Here is a 25,679-nt window from a genome sequence, read left to right as displayed (position 1 = left end):
CCAACCCCACTGCTCTCCCACACTGTGCACACTCACAACTGCACTGTCACATACCACACACTTTCACAACACCAGTGCTCTCCCACACCGTGCACACTCACAACTGCACTATCACATACCACACACTTTCACAACACCAGTGCTCTCCCACACCGTGCACACTCACAACTGCACTATCACATACCACACACTTTCACAACACCAGTGCTCTCCCACACCGTGCACACTCACAACTGCACTATCACATACCACACACTTTCACAACACCAGTGCTCTCCCACACCGTGCACACTCACAACTGCACTATCACATACCACACACTTTCACAACACCAGTGCTCTCCCACACTGTGCACACTCACAACCGCATTATCTGACACCACACACTTTCACAACCCCACTGCTCTCTCACACCGTGCACACTCACAACTGCACTGTCACATACCACACACTTTCCCAACCCCACTGCTCTCCCACACCGTGCACACTCACAACTGCACTGTCACATACCACACACTTTCACAACACCAGTGCTCTCCCACACCGTGCACACTCACAACTGCACTATCACATACCACACACTTTCACAACACCAGTGCTCTCCCACACCGTGCACACTCACAACTGCACTATCACATACCACACACTTTCACAACCCTACTGCTCTCTCACACCGTGCACACTCACAACTGCACTGTCTGACACCACACAGTTTCACAACACCAGTGCTCTCTCACACCGTGCAGACTCACAACTGCACTATCACATACCACACACTTTCACAACACCAGTGCTCTCCCACACCGTGCACACTCACAACTACACTATCTAATACCACACACTATAACAACTCCACTGCTTTCAGATACCACACACACACACATACACAACTACACTATCTGATACCACACACTATCACAACACCACTGCTCCCTCACAGCATGCACGCTCACAACTGCACTATCACATACCACACACTTTCACAACACCAGTGCTCTCCCACACTGTGCACACTCACAACTACACTATCTGATACCACACACTATCACAACACCACTGCTTTCAGATACCACACACACACACATACACAACTACACTATCTGATACCACACACTATCACACCACCACTGCTCCCTCACAGCATGCACGCTCACAACTGCACTATCACATACCACACACTTTCACAACACCAGTGCTCTCCCACACCGTGCACACTCACAACTACACTATCTGATACCACACACTATCACACCACCATTGCTCCCTCACAGCATGCACGCTCACAACTACACTATCTGATACCACACACTTTCACAACACCAGTGCTCTCCCACACCGTGCACACCCACAACTGCACTATCTGATACCACACACTTTCACAACACCAGTGCTCTCCCACACCGTGCACACCCACAACTGCACTATCTGACACCACACACTATCACAACACCACTGCTTTCAGATACCACACACACACACACATACACAACTACACTATCTGATACCACACACTATCACACCACCACTGCTCCCTCACAGCATGCACGCTCACAACTGCACTATCACATACCACACACTCTCACAACACCAGTGCTCTCCCACACTGTGCACACTCACAACTACACTATCTGATACCACACACTATCACACCACCACTGCTCCCTCACATCTTGCATGCACAACACCTGAACTCTCTAGTACACAACGTCTCTTGGGAGCAAGTAATTTGTTAATCCTGCAGCTCTGATTGAACAGCTCGTTGTGTCAGTGGGTGTGAACTCCATCACCCTCATCAGCAGAGGCTGCTTGTGGCACAATCATCTCTGGGGGGTGGGGGGTGGTGACAACTCTCCCTGAGGCACCTTCACTAGTGTCTGCTCAGGGCCCCTGTGGGTGACACAAAGCCAGGAACACACATCTGGTTCCACCTCTGCCCCCCTTAGGTCTGCGCCGCCTCCCCAGCGGGGTCTGGAGGGAAACCTTTGTCCTGAAGTGTGAGAGTCCAGCAGTGTCCCGAACAACTGACCCTCGTGTCAGGGATCACCCCCCTCTGGCCCTTCTCTCCCCTCTCTCCCCTCCACCTCCCTTCTCTCCCTCCACCTCACTTCTCACACTCCACTTCCTCCCCTCCACCTCCCTTCTCTCCTTCCCAGCTCTCCCCTCCTCTCCTCTCTCCCTTTCACCTCTCTCCCGTCCACCTCTCTTCTCTTCCTCCACCTCCCTTCTCTCCTTCCCCGCTCTCCCCTCCACCTCTCCCCCCTCCACCTCCCTTTCCTCCCTCCACCTCCCCTCCACCTCTCTCCCCTCCACCTCCATTCTCTCCCTCCACCTCACGTCTCATCCTCCACTTCCTCCCCTCCACCTCCCTTTTCTCCCTCCACCTCCCATCCACCTCTCTCCCCTCCACCTCCATTCTCTCCCTCCACCTCACTTCTCTCCTTCCACCTCACTTCTCACCCTCCACTTCCTCCCCTCCACCTACCTTCTCTCCTTCCCAGCTCTCCCCTCCTCCCCTCTCTCCCCCTCCACCTCCATTCTCTCCCTCCATCTCACGTCTCATCCTCCACTTCCTCCCCTCCACCTCCCTTCTCTCCTTCCCTTCTCTCCCCTCCTCCCCTCTCTCTCCTCCACCTCTCTCCCGTCCACCTCACTTCTCTCCCTCCACCTCACTCCTCACCCACCCTTCCTCCCCTCCACCTCTCTTCTCTCCTTCCCAGCTCTCCCCTCATCTCTCCCCTCCACCTCTCTCCCCTCCACCTCTCTTCTCTTCCTCCACCTCCCTTCTCTCCCTCCCCGCTCTCCCCTCCACCTCTCTCCCCTCCACCTCCCTTTTCTCCCTCCACCTCCCCTCCACCTCTCTCCCCTCCACCTCCATTCTCTCTCTCCACCTCACTTCTCTCCCTCCACCTCACTTCTCACCCTCCCCTTCCTCCCCTCCACCTATCTTCTCTCCTTCCCAGCTCTCCCCTCCTCCCCTCTCTCCCCTTCACCTATCTCCCCTCCACCTCTCTTCTCTACCTCCACCTCACTTCTCACCCTGCACTCTCTCCCCTCCACCTCCTTTCTCTCCCTCCCCTCTCTCCCCTCCACCTCACTCCCCTCCACCTCACTCTATCCCCTGCTCCCTATTTTTATAAAACCCAACAGACTTCCAGGTACTTTATTGATATTAAAAATCCGACACGTGTTACCAAAGTCAGTGCGGGTGATGGAAAGCACAGGGCACTCACTTCTCTGCAGCCTATCTCTTGGTCAGACTCACTCTCTCTCCCTCTCTCTCTCTTCCCTCTCCCTCCCTCTCTCGCTCTCCCTCTCTCTGTCTCTCCCTCTCCCTCTCTCCCTCCCTCTCTCGCTCTCTCTCTCTCGCTCCATCTCTCTGTCTCTCCCTCTCCCTCTCTCCCTGTCTCTCTCTCTCCCTCTGTTCCCTCTCTCGCCCTCCCTCTCTCTCTCTTGCCCTTCCTCTTTCTCTCTCTCTGCCTCTCTCTCTCTCTCTCTCTCTCGCTCTCCCTCTCTCTGTCTCTCCCTGTCTCTCTCTCTCTCTCTCCCTCTGTTCCCTCTCTCGCCCTCCCTCTCTCTCTCTTGCCCTTCCTCTTTCTCTCTCTCTGCCTCTCTCTCTCTCTCTCTCTCTCGCTCTCCCTCTCTCTGTCTCTCCCTCTCCCTCTCTCCCTGTCTCTCTCTCTCTCTCTCTCTCTCTCTGTCTCTCCCTGTCTCTCTCTCTCTCCCTCTGTTCCCCCTCTCGCCCTCTCTCTCTCTCCCTTGCTCTCCCTCTTTCCCTCTCTCTGTCTCTCTCCCTCTCTACCCCCTCTCTCTTTGTCCTCTGTCCCTCTCTGCTCTCTGGTCCCTTCCAGGGGGTGGGTGATGCCCCAGCCCTCTGTGATTGGTGCCAGGCTGGGTCAAGCACTCTTGCCCCAGCTCCCTCCTTGCGCGCTCTCTCTCTCTGTCTCTCTCACACTCTCTCTCCCCATCTCTGTCTCATTCTCTCGCTCTCTTTCTCTCTCTCCCTCCTCCTCTCTCTCTCTGTCTCTCTCTCTCCGTCTCTCTCTCACTCGCTCTCCCCATCTTTGTCTCACTCTCTCTCCCTCTCTCTCCCCCTCTCTCTGCCCTCTGTGTCTGTCTCTTGGTGCCAGGCTGGGACCAACCCTCTTGCCCCAGCACCCTCCTTGCCCTCTTGCGCTCTCTCTCTCTCGCTCTCTTTCTGATCCCTCCCTCCTTGCCCTCCCTTCTCCTCTGTCCCCCTCCTCTATCCCTCTCTCTGTCTCTCTCCCTCTCTCTCTCTGCCCTCTGTGCCTATCTCTTGGTGCCAGGCTGGGTCAAGGGTCAAGCCATCTTGCCCCAGCTCCCTCCACCCTCCTCGTGTCTCTCTCTCTCTCTCCCCGTCTCTCTCTCTCTCCTCTCCCTCTGATCCCTCTCTCTCTCTCTCTCCCTCTCTTTCTCGCTCTCCCTCTCTCTCTCTCCCTCTCTCTCTCTCTCTCTCTGCCCTCTGTGCCCGTCTCTTGGTGCCAGGCTGGTACCACCCCTCTTGCCTCAGCCCCCTCCTCGCCCTCTCTTTGCCTCCTGCCCCAAGGAGCCTCCTCCTGGTGGGCAGGTGCCCTCCCCCCTCCCCACAGATGCCACCCCTGCCAATGGGCGTCCTTGGCAGCTGCCATGGGGGATGCTGATCCCAGCATGCTTTGCGCTGCGGACAGATATATAAGGAGGACAGACTAGAGCAGGTGACAGGAGACTGAGGAGAGACAGGAGGGCACCGGACCTGAGGTGAGTGCCTGGGGAGAGACCCTTGGGGGTGAGACCCTGAGAGGGAGACCCTGGGAAGGGGAGTCCCTAAGATTGAGAGACTGGGGAGAGACCCTGGGGATGGGAGACCCTAAGATTGAGAGCCTGCGGTTGAGACCCTCAGGGCGAGACCTTGAGAGGGAGACCCTGGGGGCGAAATACGAAGGGCTGAGAGCTGGGATGGGGCGGGAGGGGGCATCTCAGGGGTGAGTGCCTGAGGGGAACGAGACCTTGGGGGGACCCAGAGAGGGATACCTTTGGGCTGAGAGCTGCGGTGGGATTGGGTGTGAGGGGGGCTCCTAAGGTGTGAGTGAGACAGTGCTTAATTTGTAATAAAATACATGCCAGGGCCCTTGTCAGGAGAGCACTGCAGCCCCCACCACCTATTGCCCCTGCCAGTGTTACCAGTGATGGAACCAGCACAACTACTGACCACCCCACCCCACAAGCGTGACAGTTCAGACCATTCCAGGCCCCCAAAGCTAGGAGAAAGCCTTGGGTGGAGGTGTTAGTCATTTTCAATGTATATCGGATTCATAAACTGTAGTTGTGCTTAGCTCTTAATAAGTCAAACACCGCCACCATGTGGCAGACTCTCATAAGTTCCAGCGTTGACCGGTGCCGAGCACCAGACACCACCGGCTCAAATTAAGCACTGTAGTGAGGATCGCAGGAGGGGAGAAGAGGGAAGGGAGAGGAGCAGAGGACTTGGGGTGGGGATCTGGGGAGTGGACGTGATAGTGGAGAATGAAAAGCAAGGGGAGGGTGCTGGTCAGGTGGGGTAAGAGGGGGCAGAGGGGCAGACAGGGAGGATGAGGAGGAGGAAAGGAGATGGATGAAGGCTTGAGGGCGGGAAGATTGGGTGGGATGGGGTATTGAGATGAGTCGGAGGGAGGGGGGTGGGCCGGAGGGAGGGTCAACGAGTGAGCAGCACGTGACCCCGCAGAAGACAGAGTCCGTTACCACGTGCAGGATCCTAGTAATTAGTGGGGGGTGTCGGCCTGCCTTAGGGGCTCCCGCAGCAGTTAAAGGGACTGAAAGTGATGGGGCCTGACCTCTACCCCCATTTCTTACTCACTGCTCCCCATTGTCCCCGGGCAGGGACATCGCTAACTGTGCAGCAGGTGCAGATGCACCGGGCCCCAGGGCTCCTCAGTGATTACTGTACTCCGCAGTGTAACGGGGGTCAGGAAGCAGGGTGTGCTGCCTGCCTTGCATTAGGGCATATGCAGGGCCACTGGATTTATCCTGCAGGGGAGGGCCAATTTATGCATCAAGATTGAGTAAATTATGCGGCAAGAAATGGCAAATTATGCAGCACATTTTGTGATAGTATTACTTCATTATTTTGTCATTTTGAAGATTGCTAACACTGTCTGGGCATTAGTTGCACCTCATTAATACCAGTTTAGCTCCCAAATATGGCAAGAAGCTACAGAAAGGTGACCAGTCAACCATTGCAAAGGGCCTTATACTGTGCAGCAACACGTGTTGCTGTGTTTTTAGTAATGTTTGAACTTTGTGAGCTAGAAAAATTTTTTTTGTTAAAAGCTGCAGGCTGTGCGGCAGATGATGAATTATGTGGCCAATGCAGCAAATATACAATTATGCGAAATCGCATAGTTCTATTGGCCTGGGCATATGGTACATTTTCTAGCTCACTGCCCCCAGAGGTGAGGCTGTTCTTTGCCGGCCTTTGAGTACCTTATTCTCTGGAGAGGGAGGGGGCTCTGTGCATCTCCCCTTCCTCTGTGATCTAGGGTGACCTCCACCTGTAATTTTGATGTCTTAAGAGACAGCATTAGTCCATAAATTTAGCCTCTCAGGGAAAGGACAAAAGTTAATTCTCACAATTGAGATCCCCCAGCTGCAGTGGAAGGGAGGGAGTCTCCCGGCTGCATTCCGGAGGGAGGGAAGACATTTAAAAAGAAACAAGCCTTCTTGCCAGGGTCCCTGCTTCCCCAAAGAAATGCAAATGTGTACAGTTGGTTAATTGCCAAACGTAAAGGCTGCTTCGGAGGTGTTAATTGATGGAGTCACCTGAAGCTTCCTGATGACAAGAGATTTTCTTTTTGAGAGGGATTGTAAGGGTGCTCCAAGCTGAGCTGTGGGGAGCCTGCCTTTAATGGACAGTTATTAGAAGGTTTGCACTGGCTATAATCTGCATTTTACTGAAATCTGTACATTAAAAGCAGTTTTTATCTTTCACCTAAATGTATATGTGCCTTTAATGGCAGCCTATACTGTAGCGTACTGTGTATAATGCACATTTACAGTAATGGCTTAAACATTAACAGCGCTTTCAGGGACGTCTTAGCACAAAAAAAATACGCGTCAGTTTTCTGTGCTGCACCGAACAGGACTCAGTTCTCGGGGCCTCTGGGTTCACACGTAGGCATCTGTAGTGACCGCAGCAACCAGTAGAGCTTTTCATAACAGCCTATCTTTTATTTATTGTTCACTTAAGGTGCGCGGTATTTTATATGTCATTACCTGACGGTGAGAGATCAACAAAATCGTTACCGATTATTTTGCTCTTTGTAGCCACTCACTGACGCCGCCCCCATGGCGCTATCCGTAGGTTTTGAATGCATCTCGGCGCTGCATTGAAGAGCTTTGAGGTGGGCGAGCCAACGAGTTCACAGGAAGAGCCGAGCCAAGGGTCCGCTCCATCTTACAGCCTGTGCTGGGATGATGTGCTTGTTACGTAAATCATACAACAAACGTTATGTAAAATATGATAAAATCCGAGCGAGGGGCATGTGAAGCATTGACGTTAATAAATCACATTAGAGTCTATTCAATCAAACACAACAGGGTTTGTACGACTAGTGTACTCACTCACGTGTTTCAAAGTGCTGCATTAATGAAAAAAAGAGTTTTGGTGAAGTAAAATATTTGCCTAAGATCACAAAATTCAAGCAGGGAAGCCACAATTTATCGCATTTGCTACCTTAACTTTGTACAAATCAGCAGGAAATGGGTATTAGTCTTATGTGAAGGATTTCTGCAGTTGTTACATAGCGTAAACTCAACCCAAAGGTACTGGAGCACTTTACATGAGCACCACTTGCACTACACAAGGTCACATTCTTAGTTTGTAGGCACGGTGAGGTTAAGTGGAGGATTTCTAGAACGAAGGGCGGGACAGGGCCGGCTTTAGGGCAGTGCGACTGGTGCGGCCGCACCGGGCGCTGAGCTGGAGGGGGGGCACTGTCCTCAGGGGGATGCTGTGTTTAGCAATAACTTCAGGTTTAAAAGCGCCTGCTGCAGAGTTCCTTGTGCCTCCAGCTTTCTGGCAGGAATAAAAAAGTAAAGACAGGTCCTCTGATTAATGTTCCTGTTAGAGAGAGAGAGAAAGAGTTTTGTCCAGTGGTAGTTTTCACTCCCCGTAAAGTAGCTCAGAGGGTTAATGTGCCTGCTGCAAAGAACAGATCTGTATTTTATGTGGCTCGCTGAGCGGTTTAATAAAGGCACCATTTACACGCTTTAAAACAAATGAAATGTATGTGCGAGGGGGCAATGGAGGGACGAGGGGCAGTTTTGGTGGATGGTAGTGAGGGAACCCGAGGAGGTCATGAGAGGGGGCACCAAAAAAGATTGTTACACAGGGCACGAACAGTGCTAAAGTTGGCCCTGGGCGGGGGAGTACGCCCACTAGAACCACTTCTAGGAAATGTATTAGTATACAGCCCATCGTGGTCGACGGCACCTTGAGAACTCCTTGCCAGTATGAAAAGAGTGTGGGTCAACACCAAAGCATATGGAGCAAATCGGCGTCTAACGGCACGCAGGGAGAACGTGCGGCTGCGGCTCCCAGGTATATTTTGTTAATTCGGGCAGGTGTAGGTAGGCTCAGTTCAGAATATTAAATTGAATATAACTTGAATATCAACTTAAATATGTTTAAAATGGCAGCCGTGGGATACTTTGCAGGGATATTTCAATATTTCCGCCCAGTTTGCATCATGCAAAAGTTTGGCCATGTCAGTCTCCCAGTTAGTATGGAGAGAAGCCCTGAGGTGGTCCCCATGTTGCAGGAAAGCTCTGTACACCCATCTTATCAGTTTGCCGCCTGTCCCTATGGTGGGGAGTGCCTAGCACACCTCATTTGGGTTGGTGTTAGGTGCCGGTCATGAAATAGGGAATTTAATGATTTTTGAAGGTGTTCGTGAGAAAGGAATTATCTTGGGTTTAGACTCTAGTCTGCATTAAGGGTTTGGAAATCTAGTAGCTCGCCATAAAAACAAATACCCCAACTTTGAGAGGCCTGCAGCATGCCCCTGACAGTCTTCACCTGAGTGAATCTGTCCTATGTGAGTGGAAGGCCTAGCAAAGGTATTGCAGAAGTGTAGGGTTTCTTTGTGTTAGTGAGTTTACGCATTCTAGAAAGGTAAGAGGAATCAGGCAGAATGACCCTGGGTGGCCTCGTGTAAAATGGTCAGTAGGAAACAATGCGTAGTGCAGTCAGCCCTCCTTATCACCTGTATCGGTAAGCCTCATCTTACGCAGCGGCAGCCAGGCAGCCAGAGAGACAGCCTTTGGAGCTGTGCAGCTAAACAGTGGCGTTCTAGGTCAAGATGGGCTAATCCACCCCAGGCATGGGTAGCATTAGAGTGGAAAGAGCTAACCGAGGAGCTGCAGCTCCCAAATCAGACATGGAACATGTCTAGGTGTCTGAAAAAGGAACAAGGGTGAACTGGGGGACTACCACCATCTTCACAAGTGCCACGTGGCCCATTACTGAAAGTGATAGAAAAGACCAAAAAGCAAAGTGGGCTTGGAGGGACCGCGTCGCTCTTCCCAGATTTACACCCTGCAAATCACTGGGAGAATAGAAGGTATTAATGCCTTGGTTAGAAACGGTAACTGATTCCCAGTTCAATCCGGGGCCTAATTGTATATAAAGGGGAAAACACTACCACACGCTAAAGAAACACTTCTTAGATTATAAAATCCTTAGTATATTCTTACATTTTGCTTGTGTAATCACATCCCAAATATTTTGAAAATTCTGCATGTACTTTGACACTTTGGGATTAGCCGGATCACTGGTTTGGCCTTGGCTCCACTGCAGGAACATTGTAAGACCAGGGCAGAGTGGACAATTGCCCAGCACACCTTTCCAATGGGTCTGGCCCCTGCTCACCCTTCACACGCGACGGCCAGTGGACCATCGTACCAGCAGAGTGTCCCAGGGTGGGTGCTGCTTGTTCAACCACTTGACAGCGCCTCTCCTGTGTGCCTCCTCTCTGCTGAGACAGCTCCCCGGTTACGCAATACTTTCCGACACTCATGGCGGGCCCGTCTTCTCTGATTTTAGGAACTGTCCTGCCTTGTTCTTCTCACCCTTATTTATCCAGTTCTTAGCCACAACCCTTTGAATCAGTTGCCGTGAATCTCCTGTCTGGTCCTGATTTCCTACTACTCTTTTATTCTCTCTGATTGGTAGCCGGGCTTTCAGCTCTGAGATAAAGGTAGAGTCCCGGACGTCCACTCTAGAGACTGGAGATAAGTTGAGGGTACCCCACATCCTGACGTTGGGTGTGAGACTGTCGCCCACAAGATTTGCCTTATTAATGTTTTTAGGTTTAACTTTGACTGGAGGTTGAGGTGAACGAGTTGTTTTTGATCAACTTCTTTAAAACAGCATAAGGTCACTTACCCTAATGTTTCTCAAAGTGTTTGCTGTGGTTTTTAAAATGTTGAGAAACATAATCAAAATGTTGCTGTTGCTTCTCTCCAAGAAGTTTTGGGTGGATCTGGATGGTGGTGACGGCCTTGATGCCGTGCTCACGGGCATTAATTTACTATTGAACAAGGACGCAAAGTGCCACCTAAAGGTTATAGTACACCTAGAGGCAATCACATAAAGACCACAGTGAAGAAATAGGTCTATGTAGAACATAGTAAATAAATGCACTGATAAAGCAGTGGGGTATGGCCTCTCCTTGGATGTGTTCATAAAACTGACCTTTTGCACAGTTTTTGTCCTGAATTTTTTGTAGTCCTTATTAGAAATGGCGTCTTTGGTTGGCAGTCAGGTTACCCCCTGTCCAAGCAGGGACCAGTCAGGGTAAAGGAAAATCAACCTCAATTAACCCCCGCTCACCCTCTTGGTAGCTTGGCACAAGCAGGCAGGCTTAACTTCAGAAGCAAGGTGTAAAGTGTTTGTACCAACACACACAGTAACTCAATAGAAACACTACAACATGACACAACACAGATTTAGAACAATAGGGTAGTATATATCTAAAAAAATGAAGACCAAAACGACAAAAATCCGACATACACAAGTCAAGTTATGAATTTTAAAAAGAATACGAGTCTTAATCCTTGGAAAACAGTGAGAATGCTTTTGTTTCACGAAAGTACCTGGATAGCGTCAAATAAAAGCCGTACAGATGAGGGTGTGTTGAAAAAGGCCAGAGATGCGTCAATTTCTCACCCACAAGCGATGTGCATCGTTCCTCCTTCGGTCGGGTCGGCGTGCATCATCTCTTCTCTCCCACAAGAGTGATGCATCGATCCGGATGGGCACCTTCGGTTTGGGCAGGCTTTGTGTTGATTTTCTGCGTCCAGCGATGTTGCGTTTAAATCAGGTCGTACAGTGTCAAGAAACCACGCTGCATGGGGGCTTGTGTCCTTAACAGCACCGACTGCAGGTGTTGCACGTTGTTTCTCCAGCCACGTGGCATCGATCTTCCAGCTGCGATGCATGCGGAGCCTCAATTTTAGCCTCGAGGACGGCGGCAAGTCATTTATCAGCCGCAAGACAGGTGGTGCATCAAAAGTTCCCCCGCACAGCGGTCTTTGCGTGGATTTTCAGTTCGTAGCTGCCAGCTTCACCTCTCAAGGGCCCAGGGACTGGATAGGGCACCACTTGACAGGGCAGGAGTCTCAGCAGAGAGTCCAGGTGCTGGCAGGGAAAGTCTTTGATGTCCCTGAGACTTCAACAACAGGAGGCAAGCTTCGTTCAAGCCCTTGGAGATTTTTCTCAAGCAGGATTGCACAACAAAGTCCAGTCTTTGTCCATGTTCACAGGCAGAAGCAGCGACTGCAGGATAGCCCAACAAAGCACAGTCACAGGCAGAGCAGCACTTCTCCTCAGCTCTTCTCCTTGGCAGAGGTTCCTCTTGGTTCCAGAAGTAACCGGGTTTTCAGGGCTTTGGGTGCTCTTCTTATACCCCTTTCTGCCTTTGAAGTAGGCCTACTTCAAAGAGCAGTCTCTGTTGTTTGTGAGATCCTGCCTTGCCCAGGCCAGGCCCCAGACACACACCAGGGGGTTGGAGACTGCATTGTGTGAGGGCAGGCATAGCCCTTTCAGGTGTGAGTGACTCCTCCCCTCCTCCACTCTAGCACAGATGGCTCATCAGGATATGCAGGCCACACCCCAGCTCCCTTTGTGTCACTGTCACTGATGGAGCACAGGGGGCACTGGGACCAGGGACGATTGCAGAGTATCCCAGGGGTACCCGCAGGAGTTCTCTTCTGCCCGACTTGTCGATGTGGGATGATGTCAGGGCAAAGCAGGGCGTCAAGAGGACGGACAACGAGGAAGGACTGAAAAGGTGGGGAGGTAGGAAGGAAAACGGATGGAGGATGCGGAGAGAATGGACAGGGGAAACCTGCAATGGGAGCCGGGCGACCAGCGGGGAAGGAAAGGAGATTCCGGCAAGAAGAAAAAGGAACCGGATTCCCCAGAAAACGAAGTCCAGCCGAGAGTGAGAACAGGAGAAGGAGAAATGGGAAGGCCAGCCACGCTCCTGGAGGAGCGTGGCTTTTCCAGGTGTGAGGACGTGTGGGCATCTAACTGTTAATTGCAAGGTGGAGGAGGTGAAGAAACGGTAACTATAGGGGGGTTTGGGTGAACCGGAGACAAGGGAGGTATGGCGGAATAGGGAAAATACAGATACCTTGACTTCCACCATTGCTGTGATTTATTTGCTTGCTTTTTTGGTAATTTACTTGAGATGCATGAAGTATTATTTTTTTATTTTGTCACTTTTCACACTTATGACAATGTATGACGGGACCTGGGGAGAGCTAAAAGAGAGGAAATCCTTATGAAGCATAACTAATACCAGAAACACTTATACTACATTCCAAGGGTCTGAATGCACTAATATTAACTTCACTACGAGCACAAACAAAAGGGGCTGAGGATTCAGCACCAGGAGGTGAAGCGCTACAAGAAAAAGTAAAAGAGATACTAAAAAGAGAAATAAAGAGAAAAACTATACAAAGCCAATATGTACCTCATACAGGTCTTGTATATTTCTTTCTTCCTTCTCTCTCTCAGTCGGACATCGTGCGAGCACCCGCCGAGCCACGAGACCTGCAAAAAGGAAGAAAAGAAGAAAGACTAAACCAGGGAACAAAAGACATTTGAGGAAAAGGACAAATATCCAAGAGGAAAACACAAAACATAGGGAAAACCAGAATGACTATTTCTGCTGACCATATTGTGAGAGAAAGAAAAAAATTAAACAAATAGTATCTAGTGAACCACAGAGATTGGTGTGGAGTCGTATGTGGAAAGTGGCCTCTAAGAGTTCAACTAATCCCTACATATTACTTACCTGTCACAGTGGTGTCAGAAGTGGTATTTCGTATTCTACAGACAGGAAGACAATATGGAGGGCCAGCCCACTCTGGCATACATGAAAAATCAATTGGCAGAGGGTGACAGACATCTACAACTATTATGGGAGGAACAAGTGAAGGAAGCAAAGGAAGATAGAGACGCTCTCCAGACCGCCTTAAAACCCAGGCTACTATCATTGCTAATAATCAAGTAGTGCACAAAACAGCCCTTGGGAAACGTACTGATATTATTGCTACTGCCCGGGTCCACCCCGCTGTCCCTAGCTCGGTGTTGTAAACGTCTCAGGATGCGTTCTTTACAAACTTTGAGAGAATAGCAAGTTCTGCGAATTGGGGTCAATATATCGCTCCACTGCTTACCGGAACATTACAAGCAGCATGTCAAGCTGTAAACCCGTTTGGCATAACCCCCTACCCTGACATAAAGAAGGCAATATTGGAAAGGGTGGGGATTGATAATGAAAGCTATAGCATACGATTTCGACACACCAAATGGAATACAGCAGAGAATCCACCCACCCTATGTTATAGGGTGCAGCACAAGGCTGCCAAATGGCTTAATCCAACAGAGTCCACCAAGGAGGAAATGTTCCAAGTCATAGTGTTGGAACAATACTTGGACGCTCTACCTTCCGTCATGCGTAACTGGATGAGACAGCATATTAAAACAGACAACACTTCTTTCATTGAACTAGCCTGTGCCTATCATAGGGCCCCAGAATTCAGAGGCCACCTGGCAAGAACCGTATCGTTGCCTTCCAAACCCACAACATATATCCCATCTACAAACCCCACGGGGTTACTCCCTAATAAACGTCCACCCCTTCGCCTCCCTCTTACGGAACTTATGACAACCGTTCAGTGTTACCAATGTGCAGAATGGGGCCATATCGCCCACAATTGTCCACAAAAGCAAAACCAAGTAGGGGAGGTTCCTGTGGTTAGGTAACACTAACCTGAGGTACACTACCAGTTTACTCATGAATGAGCAGCCTCGACGGGCCTTAGTCGATTCCGGCTGCAGTCAGACTGTGGTAAACAGTAAATACATTCAACCAGAACAGTGGTCGCCAGGGGAAATCGTGACGGTCACCTGTGTACGTGGCGACAGTAAAACATATCCAATGGCCAACATTTATGTGAATTGGCGAGGAGAAAAAGAAAGAATCCAAGTAGGGGGAATCCCTAAACTAGTGAAATACCTGATTATAGGGACAGATTATGTTGCTTTCCAGAGTCTATTAGATAGTCTGACAAATCCAAAAACTATAGACTTGTGGTGGGAGAAGCACCTTTTTTCAATGAGGAGATTGAACAGAGACAGAAACGACTGACACAAGACCAGAAGAGACTCCCAAATGATGTTCATCAACTAGGGTACTCTCATAGACAAGAAAAGAAGGTCCTGAACATCTCTGGGGAATTCTAACAAGCCCAGAGAGACGATCCGACACTCAAAAACGCATGGCAGACGGCTCTCTCAAATCCTACCAATCAAGTGGGTCCCTATTTTCTGGTCAAGAACGGGGTATTGTATTGAGCCCTGCAACACTAGGGGAATGAAAAAACACAGTTAATAGTACCCCTGCGATATAGGGAACAGGTACCGCATTTAGCACACAAGGAGGTGGGAGGAGGTCATTGTGGACGGGAGAAAACAGAGGAATATCTATTGAGACGGTTCTACTGGCCCGGAGTCTATCGGGGATACAGGGAGACATTTTTAACAGTGTCCCAAATGCCAGTTGATTAATCCCAACCCGACCCAAAAGCTCCCCTCCTCCCTCTGCCAATAATAGAAATCCCATTTAGTCGGGTAGGGATGGATTTGGTCGGAACACTGGTTCCCTCTTCCAAAGGGCACCAGTATATCTTAGTTCTGGTGGATTACGCCACCAGATATCCCGAGGCCATTCCTCTTCCAAGTATGACCACCAAAACAATAGCACAGGCGATGATTGAGTTCTTTTCCAGGGTCAGTTACTAGGCGTTCGACAAATATGAACCTCCGTTTACCATCCCCAAATGGATGGCCTCGTAGAACGCTATAATAAAATGATCAAAACTATGTTAGAAAGACCATACATGATTCTGGGAATCATTGGGATAAAAATCTACCTTTAGTATTAGTATTATATGCCATCCGAACACATGTGCAATCCTCCACCGGACACGGTCCATTTGAGCTACTGTTCGGGAGACAGCCCAGGACTATATTAAACATGCCAACCGTACAGTGGGAAGAAACTGAGGAAGAAACTAAGGATATACTCACATACACCAGGGAACTGAAAGAGAATTTAACTTCGCTGTGGGAAGAGGTGCGCTCCCAACTAGAAAAGAGCCAGAAGAGCCAGGAGAGACAAAAGTCTCTTTACGATGTAGGCACAAGGTTACGTGACTTACAGGTAGGGAAAAAAGTATTGATTCTTATGCCCACTTCAGAAATAAACTCCTGGCAAAGTGGCAAGGCCCATATAGAATCATAGATAAAATAACTCCGATAACATATATAATTGAAATTCCCGCTAGATCCAATAAGAGCCAGATATATCACATCAATTTGTTAAAGGAATGGCATGAGAATGAGAACCATAACGGGGCTACAAGTACAGACCTATACGTTACTACAACCCAACCTCTAGACATACTTCTTCTGCTCACGCTTACTGACCCCGAACCAGATGCTATACCTCACTATGACAAAGAGCTAACCCAGAGAACACAGGTAGAAGAAGCAGTGCAAACGAACAGACTAGTATTTTCTAAACACCCAGGCGGAGCGCATTTAATACATCACATCCGTACAATGGAAGGAAAGGTAGCCAGGCAAAGACCCTGCCACATACCGGAATCTAGGAGACAACTTGTAGAGAATGAGGTAAAAGAGATGTTAGAAGCCAGAATCATCAAACCCTCTTCCAGCCCCTGGTGTTCCCCAGTAGTGCTGGTACCCAAACCAAACAGGAAAATTCAATTTTGTATAGACTTCTGTCAGCTGAATGCCCTGTCTCATTTTGATACATACCCCATGCCCAGGATTGATGACCTAATCGAGCGACTTGGATGAGCTTGTTTTCTCCCAACCCTAGACGTAACAAAAGGTTATTGGCAGATTCCGTTATCGTGCTTAGATAAGGAAAAGACTGCACTTGCCACACCTTCGGGACTCTATCAGTTCACTGTCTTACCTTTCGGCCTACACGGAGCCCCAGCTATGTTTCAGAGACTAATTGACATAATTCTAAAACCTCATCAAAAGTATGCAGCCGCATATCTAAATGACATAGTTATTTACAGTACAACATGGGAACAGCATCTAGACCATCTGTCAGAGGTTCTACAGGCCTTGCAAGAAGCTGGGTTAACAGCCAATCCAGAGGAATATCACATAAGAAGAACCGCTATTAATTACCTGGGCTATGTGATCTGGAAGGAGGTGATGCAACCACAAATGGATAAAGTGGAAGCAATCCGAGAGATACCCATCCCAAAAAAGCAAAAAGGATATGAGAGCCTGCCTGGGTATGGTTGGTTACTACAGGTGCTTCATTCCTCACTTTTCTACCATAGCGGCTCCTGTGACCTCTCTTTTAGAAAAGGGTGACCCAATAAAATAGCCAGCCTATCTGAAGTATAGTATCAAAGGTTTTCTAACCCTAAAAACTCTCCTCTCTACAGAACCCATACAGTATTGCATTGTCCCAATTTCTAAAAACTGTTCCAACTACAGACAGATGCCTCCAGTCAGGGGTTGGGGGCAGTACTATCGCAAGAAGGAGATGATAAACAATTACATCTGGTGTTATTCATTAGCAGGAAACTGTTACCCTGAGAAAAACACTACCCTACAGTATAAAAGGAATACCTGACCATTAAATGGGCTATTGGATCACTGCAATACTATCTGAAGACCCTTCACTCTCCTCACTGATCACGCCCCTTTGACCTGGCTGTCCAGACATAAAGATACGAACGCCAGAGTATTCTGTTGGTTCTTATCTTTACAACCTTTCATGTTTCAGGTTGTACACTCCCCAGGGTCTTTACTGTCCAACGCGGATTCCTTCTCCCGCTAACCTATGGACAAGTGGCTCCAACAGCCACTCTCTGTAGAGGGCGAATGTGAAGGAGCACAGGGGGCGCTGGGACCAGGGACGATTGCAGAGTCCCCCGGGGGCACCCACAGGAGTTCTCTTCCGCCCACAGTGTCGGTGCGGGATGACGTCAGGGAGAAGCAGGGTGTCAAGAGGACAGACAACAAGGAAGGGAGAAGGACTAAAAAGGTGGAGAGCGAGGAAGGAAAACAGACTCCTGTGCATGCTGCCTGGTCTTCCGAGGGCTCTCTGAGTTGCTGAGAGACCCCTCTTGCTCCCCTTCCTAGGTAGAGTTCACCTGGTCCCTCCTGGTCCCGGTGCAGCGCCATTTTCATCTAACCGCGAGCTTTGCGTGTGCCAAGGATTGTTGGCGGAATCCTACAACACAAACCAGACTGCAATCATCCATCTGGTGTGGGACATATTCTGCACCAACCAGGAACCCGCATCTGTCTTCTTGGGTGCAGTACTGACTGTTGTTCTTCACCGGTGGTTCTCCCTTTGCACCTTAATCCGCGTTAGCAGGGGCTCCTGTTCTCCATGGACTCTTCAGTGCTTCTTGGACTTGGTCTCCTTCTTTCACAAGTTTTCGGGTCCAGGAATCCATCGTTGGTGTGTTGCGGTCTCATCTGGTTTTTGCATAATCTTCTTTCTTGTGTTCTTGTGTGTTCAAGGAATGTTACTGTGATTTACTTCTGCTTTCCTGGGCTCTGGGGTGGGTTCTATTACTTACCTGAGGTGTTTTCTAAACGTTCCAGCGCCCCTCTACACACTACACTTAGCGCCCCTCTACACACTACACTTGCCTAGGTGGGAAACCAACTTTCACAATCCACTTTCTTAGTATATTGTTTGTGTTACCCCTAGGCCCATTTCTATCTATTGTGATTTTCACTATCTGCACTGTTTTCTAACTGTTTTCACAGCTTTTTCTGCATACTATTGTTAATAATTTGAGCAGGCAGGCTTAACTTCAGAAGCAAGGTGTAAGGTATTTGTACCAACGCACACAGTAACTCAGTGAAAACACTACAAAATAACACAACACAGGTTTAGAAAAATGGATAATATTAATCTAAACAAAGCAAGACCAAAAAACAAAAATCCGACATGCACAAGTCAAGTTATGAATTAAAAAAAAATAAGAGTCTTAGGCCCTCATTACGACCCTGGCGGTGGGTGATAAAGTGACGGTAATACCGCCAACAGGCTGCCAGTAAGTACAGCCAAATTGTGACCATGGCAGTGACAACTCCCATAGACAGCCAAAGTACCACACTAACCGCCACGGCGGAAACAACAGCCACCACGGCGGTAGCCGGCAACAACCAGGTGGGAGACAAAGTACCGCCCACCTTATCATGGCACTGCAATCCACCACCTTTTCCGGGGCGGTACCAATGCCAACAAAAGCCTGGCAGAAACAGAGCTGAGAAGTGAAAGGACTCACTATTGGAGACACAGGGAAGAACCACGCTGCCATGGAACCCCAACTGCAAGTTTTCCTGATGATCTTCTTCGTTATGCTCCACCTGGACACCAATGCCGAAGAAGATGACGACGGTGAGTATAGCGGCCAGGCACGCAATGGAGGGTGGGAGGAAAACAAGAGTGACACACACACATGCATGACACACACCCGACACACACACACACACCATACACACAACCAGCTGCACACTTAAACCAATCGCACAAGACACACGGCAGAATAATACACGGACCATAATGCTGAAGTAACTAAAAGGTATTAGCATAGCAAAATCCACCCCAGGAGCCAAATATATACAAATGTCCATAAAGGACCAATGCCCAGTCTAAAGTAATGAGGGCACACAAGGCCACAGGGCACATTTCAAGGCCCAACATGTTCCCTGACACAGCCGGAGAGAACACTGCAGGGCATCATTTTGCAAGTGGGAAGGCACCTCAGGGGGAGAGGGGGCACCTCAACCGAATACAGGAACGTTCCCACTGGTTCTTGATGGGGCAACATGCCCATTGCTTTGTCCTGGGGAGTGCAAGGCCACAGTCTCTCAAGTGGGTGACTTGCCCACTGGTTCTGGAGGGGGCAACATGCTCATTACCTTGTCCTGGGGAGTGCAAGGCCACAGTTTCTCAAGAGGGTGACTTGCCCACTGGTTCTGGAGGGGGCAGCCCGCACAGTAGCCCCTGGAGGGTGGACTACATGGCGTCCGCTGGCAGTGACAGCTGCACTGTGGTGGTGGTTGGAGGAGCCTCCTGGGCAGCCCTTGCACTCACTGATGCCTGCATTGTGGTGGTTGTTGGAGGAGGCTCCTGGGCAGCACCTGCACTCCCTGATGGCTGCACATCCACAGCTGGTGGTGGGGGCCCGTGACAGCTAGTGGTGGTGGCGGTGTTAGCCTGACAGCTTCCGCTGGCGTAGAGAGCCTCGTCCCTTGCTGTCCATGGGTCTGGGAACCCTTACCCGTCCTGGCAGGGGTGGATGGGCTCTTCCCCTCTCTGCCTGGTGGTGCAGGCTCCTTCCCCTTCTTCACAGCTGGTGCAGGCTCCTTCCCCTTCTTCACAGCTGGTGCAGGCCCCTTCCCCTTCCTCACAGCTGGTGCAGGACTCTTCCCTTTATTCCCTGGTGGTGCTGGCTCCTTCCCCTTCAGTGCTGTAGGTCTGGTATCCTTACCAACACGAGTAGGTGGTGCTACCACTGTCCCCGTGGACTGTTTGGCTGAGGTGCTGGGCTGTGTCTTTGGTACCCTGCTTATACGTGCAGGATGGACGGGGGAGGAGTAATGGTAGTGGAGGATGAGGGAGTGGTTGGTGGAGGTGTATGTCTGCTGGATTTGGGTGCAGGTGCATGGGCTGTACGCTGATGTGAGGTGGATGGCTGTTTGGGTGTCTGAGTGCTTGCGTTTGTGTCTTTCAGGACGGGGGACAGAAACGGTGGGAGAGGACACAGGGGACGCGTGCATGGCTGTTGTGGAGGTGTCTGCCACTGAGGTGTGCGTGTTCTGCTTGGTGTGGGGATGCTGATAGTGGATGTAGATGTAGTGCATACAGGTGTGAGTGTGGACGTGACTGGGAGGGAGGTGGAGGAGAAGGAGGAGGGGGATACAGTGGAGGCTGTGGATGTTGTTGTGTCTGCAACGGTATGGTGTTTGTGTGAGTGCCTGAGTGATGAAGTGTGATGCTTGTGTTTGCCTGTGCCACTCTTGTGTGTTGCCTTGTGTGCATGCTGATCTGTATGTGTGCTTGGGATGGGTTGGGGTTGAGGAGAATGGGACTGGGAAGTGGAAGTTAGAAGGGGGACGGTAGAAACAGGGACAATGGCTGCCATCATAGAGGAGGACAGAGCCTGAATCGATCTCTGTTGGGCCACCAAACCACCATGAATGCCGTCCAGGAATGCATTGCATTGCTGCATCTGGGATGACAGCCCCTGGATGGCATTCACAATGGTTACAGCTGGGGTGGTTACAGAGGTGTCTGCCACCACCAGGGAGCTCCCATCGGAGGAGGTATCAGAGTCTGTATTTTGTATCCTCCAGTATCCGCTGTGGTGCTCCCCTCGCCCTGCGTCCCACTTGTTCCCTCAGCGTCGGTGGACTCCTGTGGGATGCAGCTCCCTCCGTCGTGGGTGCTTCTGCTCCTCCACCAGATGATGCTAATGCACACAAGGACAGGATGACAAAACAAGAAAGGGGGGAGACAAAGGATACACCGGGTCAATGACTGCACCAATACCACCGTTGGCGTACACAGCACCCTCACACACAGGGAACAGGCCTACACACTATGCCTTGCACTACCAGTGAAATGGATAGTCACCAAGTGTAAGGAAATGCCTCCTTGGCATGGTTACACCCTGACATTTTGCCTTTTGTTGATGCCAGTTATGATTGAAAGTGTGCTGGGACCCTGTTAACCAGGCCCCAGCACCAGTGTTCTTTCCCTAAACTGTACCTTTGTTCCCACAATTGGCACAGCCCTGGCACCCAGATAAGTCCCTTGTAAATGGTACCCCTGGTACCAAGGGACCTGATGCCAGGGAAGGTCTCTAAGGGCTGCAGCATGTCTTATGCCACCCTGGGGACCTCTCACTCAGCACATGCACACTGTGAGAAAGTAGCCTCTTTCTAGCCTTGTTACCCCCACTTTTGGCCTGTTTGTGAGTGTATGTCAGGGTGTTTTCACTGTCTCACTGGGATCCTGCTAGCCAGGGCCCAGTGCTCATAGTGAAAACCACATGTTTTCAGTATGTTTGTTATGTGTCACTGGGACCCTGCTAGTCAGGACCCCAGTGCTCATAAGTTTGTGGCCTATATGTATGTGTTCCCTGTGTAGTGACTAACTGTCTCACTGAGGCTCTGCTAATCAGAACCTCAGTGGTTATTGTAGGAGGCTGGACTGGCTTGTAGTGAGTACCAAGGGGTACTTGCACCTTGCACCAGGCCCAGTTATCCCTTATTAGTGTATAGGGTGTCTAGCAGCTTAGGCTGATAGATAATGGTAGCTTAGCAGAGCAGCTTAGGCTGAACTAGGAGACGTGTGAAGCTACTACAGTACCACTTAGTGTCATATGCACAATATCATAAGAAAACACAATACACAGTTATACTAAAAATAAAGGTACTTTATTTTTATGACAATATGCCAAAGTATCTTAGAGTGTACCCTCAGTGAGAGGATAGGAAATATACACAAGATATATATACACAATAGCAAAAATATGCAGTATAGTCTTAGAAAACAGTGCAAACAATGTATAGTTACAATAGGATGCAATGGGGAAACATAGGGATAGGGGCAACACAAACCATATACTCCAGAAGTGGAATGCGAACCACGAATGGACCCCAAACCTATGTGACCTTGTAGAGGGTCGCTGGGACTATTAGAAAATAGTGAGAGTTAGAAAAATAACCCTCCCCAAGACCCTGAAAAGTGAGTGCAAAGTGCACCAAAGTTCCCCTAAGGACAAAATAGTCGTGTTAGAGGGAGAATGCAAGGAAAACACAAATCAGCAATGCAACAACGATGGATTCCTGTCTGAAGGTACCTGTGGAACAAGGGGACCAAGTCCAAAAGTCACAAGCAGCTCGGAGATGGGCAGATGCCCAAGAAATGCCAGCGGTTGGTGCAAAGAAGCTCTTACTAGGCTGAAGAACTGTGAATTCTGCAGAAACGACAAGGGCTAGAGACTTCCCCTTTGGAGGATGGATCCCCCACGCCTTGGAGAGTCGTGCAGAAGTGTTTTCCCGCCGGATGGACGCCAACAAGCCTTGCTACACGCAAATCGTGCGTTTGGCGTTTTTGGACGCTGCTGGGGCCCAGGAGGGACCAGGAGGTCGCAAATTGGACCTGCAGAGAGAGGGGACGTCGAGCAAGACAAAGAGCCCTCACTGAAGCAGGTAGCACCCGGAGAAGTGCCAGAAACAGGCACTACGAGGATGCGTGAAACGGTGCTCGCCGAACTTGCACAAAGGAGTCCCACGTCGCCGGAGACCAACTTAGAAAGTCGTGCAATGCAGGTTAGAGTGCCGTGGACCCAGGCTTGGCTATGCACACAGGATTTCCGCCGGAAGTGCACAGGGGCCGGAGAAGCTTGCAAAGTCGCGGTTCCCAGCAATGCAGCCCAGCGAGGTGAGGCAAGGACTTACCTCCACCAAACTTGGGCTGAAGAGTCACTGGACTGTGGGAGTCACTTGGACGGTGTCGCTGGATTCGAGGGACCTCGCTCGTCGTGCTGAGAGGAGACCCAAGGGACCGGAGATGCAGCTTTTTGGTGCCTGCGGTTGCAGGGGGAAGATTCCGTCGACCCACGGGAGATTTCTTCGGAGCTTCTGGTGCAGAGAGGAGGCAGACTACCCCCACAGCATGCACAAGCAGGAAAACAGTCGAGAAGGCGGCAGGATCAGCGTTACAGAGTTGCAGTAGTCGTCTTTGCTACTATGTTGCAGGTTTGCAGGCTTCCAGTGCGGTCAGCGGTCGATTCCTTATCAGAAGGTGAAGAGGGAGATGCAGAGGAACTCGGCTGAGCTCATGCATTCGTTATCTAAAGTTTCCCCAGAGACAGAGACCCTAAATAGCCAGAAAAGAGGGTTTGGCTACCTAGGAGAGAGGAAAGGCTACTAACACCTGAAGGAGCCTATCACAAGGAGTCTCTGACGTCACCTGGTGGCACTGGCCACTCAGAGCAGTCCAGTGTGCCAGCAGCACCTCTGTTTCCAAGATGGCAGAGGTCTGGAGCACACTGGAGGAGCTCTGGACACCTCCCAGGGGAGGTGCAGGTCAGGGGAGTGGTCACTCCCCTTTCCTTTGTCCAGTTTCGCGCCAGAGCAGGGGCTAAGGGGTCCCTGAACCGGTGTAGACTGGCTTATGCAGAATTGGGCACATCTGTGCCCAACAAAGCATTTCCAGAGGCTGGGGGAGGCTACTCCTCCCCTGCCTTCACACCATTTTCCAAAGGGAGAGGGTGTCACACCCTCTCTCAGAGGAAGTTCTTTGTTCTGCCATCCTGGGCCAGGCCTGGCTGGACCCCAGGAGGGCAGATGCCTGTCTGAGGGGTTGGCAGCAGCAGCAGCTGCAGAGAAACCCCAGGAAGGGCAGTCTGGCAGTACCAGGGTCTGTGCTACAGACCACTGGGATCATGGAATTGTACCAACAATGCCAGGATGGCATAGAGGGGGCAATTCCATGATCATAGACATGTTACATGGCCATATTCGGAGTTACCATGGTGAAGCTACATATAGGTAGTGACCTATATGTAGTGCACGCGTGTAATGGTGTCCCCGCACTCACAAAGTTCAGTGAATTGGCTCTGAACAATGTGGGGGCCCCTTGGCTAGTGCCAGGGTGCCCTCACACTAAGTAACTTTGCACCTAACCTTTACCAGGTAAAGGTTAGACATATAGGTGACTTATAAGTTACTTAAGTGCAGTGTAAAATGGCTGTGAAATAACGTGGACGTTATTTCACTCAGGCTGCAGTGGCAGGCCTGTGTAAGAATTGTCAGAGCTCCCTATGGGTGGCAAAAGAAATGCTGCAGCCCATAGGGATCTCCTGGAACCCCAATACCCTGGGTACCTCAGTACCATATACTAGGGAATTATAAGGGTGTTCCAGTAAGCCAATGTAAATTGGTAAAAATGGTCACTAGCCTGTTAGTGACAATTTGAAAGTAATGAGAGAGCATAACCACTGAGGTTCTGGTTAGCAGAGCCTCAGTGAGACAGTTAGGCACCACACAGGGAACATATACATGCACACCTATGAGCACTGGGGCCCTGTGTGACAGGGTCCCAGTGACACATACATATAGGCCACAAACCTATGAGCACTGGGGTCCTGACTAGCAGGATCCCAGTGACACATAACAACCATACTGAAAACATGGTGTTTTCACTATGAGCACTGAGGCCTGGCTATCAGGATCCCAGTGAGACAGTGAAAACAGTGACAAACACCCTGACATACACTCACAAACAGGCCAAAAGTGGGGGTAACAAGGCTAGAAAGAGGCTACCTTCTCACACAACCCCCCCCCAAACGAAGGACAATAAGGCTAACCTTGGCCAGTTGAGACTTTATTGTCTAAGTGGTGATAAGTAGAGAGTAGCTCTGCAATAGACTGGTTACTCCCTTTATCATCCACTATATGGTTACTTCCCTGTGGGGATGTAAACCACCCTGTTTGAAGTTTTTTAGCTAAGCAACAATGTGAAGATGTATTTTCAGAGTTTCTATCAGTAAGTTTTAGTTTAGAGCAGTGAGAATTGTCCACTGAACCTATTTGTAGTGATGGAAATGCCAGACAGGGATGCTGTCTCAGAAAAGCCATAGCTGGGCAAAAACTTTGTCCATCTGGCTGGAAGAGAGAACAGGGATGCTGTTTCTCTTGAGTTGGAGCAGGGCAGGGATGCTGTCCTATGAGCTCCACACTAGGGCAGGGATGCTGTCCTAAGTGTTGTGAGGTAGTGCAGGGTTTCTGCACTAAAGTTTCTCTGGGAGGGTTGGAGGGATGCTCCATGTTAACTAAAATGGTGCTGTTTTTCTCACCAATGTTAGTTATCCCACAGAGAGGTACTTCCACCTCAGGGAGTCTAGCTTTGCCAGCTGATGATTCCCTTGGAACAGGTGCCACCCCAGGAGAGGTTTCTCCCACCACAGGAATAGTATCCTGAATGGTAGGGTGGTTAGGGGATACTGTGATACCCTTTTTAC

General features: G+C 50.1%; 1 protein-coding gene across 2 annotated transcripts in view; it reads left to right on the top strand.

Annotated features, from left to right (window-relative positions):
- The first annotated feature begins 4,626 nt into the window (after window positions 1–4,626).
- Window positions 4,627–25,679, top strand: part of LOC138299034 (adenylate kinase isoenzyme 1-like) — a 150,221-nt gene continuing 129,168 nt past the window's right edge. Inside the window, exon 1 of one of the 2 annotated variants that reach the window (XM_069236955.1) lies at window positions 4,627–4,754. The gene's annotated coding sequence lies outside the window, so the exon portion shown is untranslated. The remainder of the gene's footprint in view (window positions 4,755–25,679) is intronic. The other variant, XM_069236956.1, reaches the window with a different exon arrangement.

This window comes from Pleurodeles waltl, chromosome 6 (assembly GCF_031143425.1).
Source record: "Pleurodeles waltl isolate 20211129_DDA chromosome 6, aPleWal1.hap1.20221129, whole genome shotgun sequence".
NCBI lineage: Eukaryota > Metazoa > Chordata > Amphibia > Caudata > Salamandridae > Pleurodeles > Pleurodeles waltl.
Note: the sequence above shows the minus strand (reverse complement) of the source record. Positions and strands in the feature narration are given on the sequence as shown.